The sequence below is a fragment of the Triticum aestivum genome, chromosome 6B (assembly GCF_018294505.1).
Source record: "Triticum aestivum cultivar Chinese Spring chromosome 6B, IWGSC CS RefSeq v2.1, whole genome shotgun sequence".
NCBI classification, from domain to species: domain Eukaryota; kingdom Viridiplantae; phylum Streptophyta; class Magnoliopsida; order Poales; family Poaceae; genus Triticum; species Triticum aestivum.
Window position 1 is genome coordinate 249,238,716 of NC_057810.1, and position 5,050 is coordinate 249,243,765.

The 5,050-nt window shown below is 42.3% G+C and overlaps 1 long non-coding RNA gene across 1 annotated transcript; it reads right to left on the reverse strand.

The window, feature by feature from the left end:
- Positions 1–551: 551 nt before the first annotated feature.
- On the reverse strand, positions 552–2,137 carry LOC123134036 (uncharacterized). Its single transcript, XR_006465478.1, has 2 exons — positions 1,385–2,137; positions 552–1,279 (listed from the first exon to the last, which is right to left on the reverse strand). It is a non-coding gene; the product is annotated as an uncharacterized lncRNA (long non-coding RNA).
- Positions 2,138–5,050: the final 2,913 nt, after the last annotated feature.

A 5,050-nucleotide genomic window follows, 5' to 3' on the forward strand; every position in this document is an offset into this window, starting at 1 on the left:
CACCCTGAAATCAAGAGCCCGTTCATAGCTCTACTATTCTTCCGGCTGCCCCCTTCTCCACACCCAACTTCACTTCCTCCGATAGTCGTAGCCAAGGCAGCAGTCTTGCCGACATCGAGTTCCGATCAGTCGTTCAAGCCAAGAAGCTGAAGTGTTGATCGTGTTGTCGGCGCCGTCGTCATCATCTGTTCAAGCTAACCCAGCCCATCACCGTTTTCCTTGAATTTACCCAGAAGCCAACGTACAACCTGCGTCACTGCATGGATAGTACTCCGTATGGTTGGGAGGTAGTGAATGCTTTTTCGATTATGCAATTGGTGACCCTAGGAAAATTCAAAACTTTGTTCTTGCCATCTCAAGCTAATCCGTATGGTCGTTTCTCATATGAGCAAGTCTCACGGGCCATTCTGGTCAAGCAGCCATGCATGCAAACATGCCACACGTGTCTAGCATCAGCTAACCTAAAGATAGGATCTGGCACCGGAGTTTGTGTAAAGCATGCGTGTGTATCTCCCCTCTCCCCTCTGATGTATCTCACATAAAACTGTACCTTGGAGATGAATACAAGCATGTACTTAACATATTGGGAATCATATAAAGTATGTTTTCTTGGACCGTCATACCATTCTTTGTTATATCTTTACCTACTAATAAAGCGGCTAATGCTTCTGGTCGTACGACGTCTGCGTTTTTGCAAAAAAGTCCCTCTATTTCTTTGAAGTCAACCCGCAGTCCTATTTTCAGTGTGTTCTTGAGATAACATTCCGTTTTGGCAAAAAAGCCCCTGACGTCCGGCGTGCGTTTGAGAGCGCGGCGGGCACGGGAGTGAGCTCGCGGGCGCGCCTGCGGCAGGCGAGCCTAGCCGGCAAGTCCTCCTGCTGCTTGGCGAGGCCCTTGGCCTTCATGCGGGCCGAGGCGTTGCGGAACGGGCGGCGGATCTCGGCCGCTCCGTCGTGGATCCGGCGGCGGGCGGATCGAGATGGGAGAGGCGACAACCTCCATGACGGGTCCCTCGAGGACACCAGCGTGGATCTGGCGAAGGACAGATAGAGACGAAGAGGCGATGACCACCATGGCGGGATCTGGGGCAGAGGAGTCAGGGTCTTGTGGCGGCGCTCTCCTGAGCTCTTGGCGCCGGGGGGACGTCGGGAATGGGCGAAGGACGGGGAGGCAGGTCGGAGACGGGCCGGATCTGGCGATTCCCGATGACGAACGGGCGTCGGCGGTCTTCATGCTGCGGGGTCGGCTCGAAGCTCCTGCAACGGGCATGGTAGTCTTCCTGTTGAAGAAAAGAGAGAGGGTTGAGAGAGAGAAGAGAGAGACAAGGGAGAGATAGAGAGGGAGAGAGGAGGCGGGGCAACGTCGCGGTGCAGCTGCTGCTCACCTAGGCGACGACGTCGGCAGGGCCGCCGGGGCGTGGGTCGGAGCTGAGGACCTCAGGCGTCCATGGCGGCTTCCCTGTAACAGAGAGCAAGAGAGATAGAGGAAGATGAGAGTAAACGGGAGAAACAAAGAAGGGAAGAGGGAGATGACGGGAAAAGAAGGCAGGGGCGACGGGGCCCTGGTCGGTGGCTTCGGTCGTCGGCGAAGAAGGAGCTCGGGGTCGAGGACAAGGTAGCTGCGCTCGGGAGCAGCAGATCGAGCCGTGGCACGACTATGGTGGTGATAGACGGCGTCGCGACGGAGAGGAAAGGATGACTACTAGGAGGAGAAGGAGCAGCAGGGAGGAAGGATAACGCCACAAGTGAAGTCAGAGCGGCGGCAGCATCTGTCAAGGAAGAGCGGTGGCGGAGAGAAAGGGATGGATGGATACTAGGAGGAGGAGCAGCAGCAGAGAACGAGGTGATGCTGTCGCCTCTCGCCTCTCGTAGTGGGCACCTGTGAGTCCGTGACTATATGCTGTCAATGATAACATTTTTTATACAAAGTAATTTTTACATGTCTACAGGCCACATGCAAATCCAATCGAAGACACCAGAAACACACACATGCAGGCTCTTTGCAGAAGAGAACCCCCCATCTGTTTTGTACTTTTGATACATGAAAAATACATACTTCTAAGTTTGTATTCATCCTGTACATTCATCATTCTTTGTAAACAAATAAGTTACCGTTATACATGTGAAGAAAAACTCTTCCCTCCCGTGTTTGTTCAAAACAGAGAAAAATTACAACAAAAAAAACAATTTGCATGTTTATAAATTGATCTTTCTAAATAAAAAATGCAGTTTTTAATAATATGGATGTCTTGCTATCCAGTTTGCTTTGTTGTTTAAACTCATGTTTAAATATTTGAGTGTGTCCTTTTGAATATATGTTATATCTCTGATTATTTTCATAACCATTATGCCTTTTCTTTATTATTTAGCAGAGATAAGATGTATAAAGTTTAAATATTCTTCCATACATTTGACATGCATGTAACGTTGTATTATGTATCATGTTATGTAGATAGACCAGACAGTCAGCTTTGAAACTGTTTGACCATGGCCATACTGTTAGATGCTTGGGGTATATTAGCCGCACATGTTCCTTACTTACATGGTTTCTCATGATGTATGGCAAAGGGCCTTCGATTGACTAACGATGTTTAAATATATAAGAGAAGATTCATATGATGTTTTCCTACAAATCTAACTATGAACCCAGAAGTGAGTTTTTAATAATTTTCTTATTAAATAATTGAAGTGATCACTTTTCTCTTTGATTTTCTTTGTGTGAAATATATAGGGTCGTCTTATAGTTATATTTAAACAGGAACAAAATAAGGTTCATTATTCACTCCAACCTGCATATTTGTTAATGGAATTTTATGTTTGTTCCAATCACACAAAGACTTACTTGAATCAATTATATCATTTTTATATGAGGATGTATGTAGCAGATAGTGTGTTGTAATCATTTTTGTATGTATAGCTAATTAGCACTAAGACACACCATATGTATTTATGGTAAAACTATAGATTGATTTAAGTTCTTCTGATGCACTATAAAGAAATGAATACCCTCAGCCCAAAATCAGAGGGTACTAATGATTTTCTTATTAAATAATTGAAGTGATTGCTTTTCTCTTTGATTTTCATTATGTGAATATATAAGGTCGTCTTATAGTTATATTTAACCTGTATCAAAATAAGGTCCATTATTCACTCCAAACCTGCATATTTGTTAGTGGAAGTTTATGTTTGTTCTAGCCGACCCAAATACATACTTGCATCAATTATATCATTCTTATATGAGGACGTATGTAGCAAATAGTGTGTTGTAATCATTTTTGTACACACAGTTAGCACTAAGACATACCATATGTATTTATGGTAAAAACTAGAAATTTATGTAAGTTCTTTTGATGCACTATGAATATATGAACACTGTTAGCCCAAAATCAGAGGGTACACTAAATTATTGGCCATTTAGATTCATGGTTTTGATGTTAATTGTTCTACCGTGAACATTCTCTTCCGCTAGCATTCGAACAGCTGTAATGTCTAAGCTGCGATTGAACCAGGGACCAACAGATTGTTTGTAGAATGAGCTAGCCATAACGCCAAAGTAAGTGTTCCGTTCTGCACGTATAGGGATCTTGTAGAGTTGGAATGTTAAGCTTCACTTTAATTGCTTTGCAGAATATGTGCACTAAAAAAACTTTAATTTCTCATGTCAGGCAATTGGAAAGATCTCAAATTTTATTTACATTGTTTTCTTTCACAAGTGGGGTGCATGGATGATTTCTCCCGTTGCAATGCACGGGCAATTTTCCTAGTTATATTCATAGCAGCTGTTTTTAATTGACCGTGTCAGGGTTATTTCCGTTCTGGATGCATTGGCTGATACAGAAAATTTATTCTTGCATTTTTCAGTGTTGTCTCAGACGGACCAATGGAGTTCTTTACTATCCGATTGATGATATTTTCTCATGTTTAATCTGATCCTATTTCTTAAAGATAGATGAAACACCCATATGTGCAGAAGCGTTTTGTATCAGGGTGCAACATGGAGGCAAAAGAAACTGTGTGCATGAAAAAACCATGTCCATGCATGAGGCCATCGACTTCCACCCTAAAATCGATGATTTTCACTAATTCTATGAAGCATGTAGTACTGTAGTGGCATAATCTCCGTGATGAAAAATATATCTTTTGACATCAGAAAAATAGAAAAATCCTTTTTCGTTCACATCTATCCTACTTTTTTTTTTTGCTTTCCTTCTCTTTTTATAGAGGCCTGCTCTTATGAATTAAACCCAATGTTTCATATTCAACTCCCATACAACATGCAGTGTTCTTTGTTATTTCTTTGAGAATTTCCTAATGAGACGACCTAACATGATACATCATCAACCACACGTGCAGCTTCTTACAAACTACACTACAGATTTTTCTTTCTTATTTCTTTGAGAATTTCCTTATGGGACGACCTAACATGCTACATCATCAACAACGCATGCAGCTTCTTACAAACTACACTACATATTCTATCTAAAATTAGTAGTTATGTTGCCTAAATTTAGAATTAGTTTATCACTAGAGCAATCACCTTCGTTTGTAATCAAGGAAAATGTCATTAGTACTCTTCGGTCAGCTTCTACTTTGCAACTGTGCCATACCAAATCCCTGACATATTGTTCCTGTTTATAGGGACTTTGTTCCATAATATTTTCTATTCGTTAACCTTTGGTATGTCTGCGGTGATACAAAATTTCCGCAGCAACGCGCGGGGTATCATCTAGTTTGTTTTATTAGTAGGTATAGATCTCACGGGCCAAAGCCTTTTTTCTCGTCCACAATCTCTTCCTCTTCCTAATTAATAGGTGCATGCACAATGAGGCTGTGCAGGAGAATAAAGACAGGCCATTAGTTACAGATGAACGCAGAGGAAAAATAGTGTGTATCAGTTGGCTAATTAAACGGATTAGTAAGTTTGCACGTGCAATGCACGTCTCAACCAATGCTAATTTCAACAAATAGTCCTACTATGAATGACACTCACGTAAGTAAAACATGACAAACAAGCATTCAAAGATACAAAGAAATACACTTAAAGAGCTTGA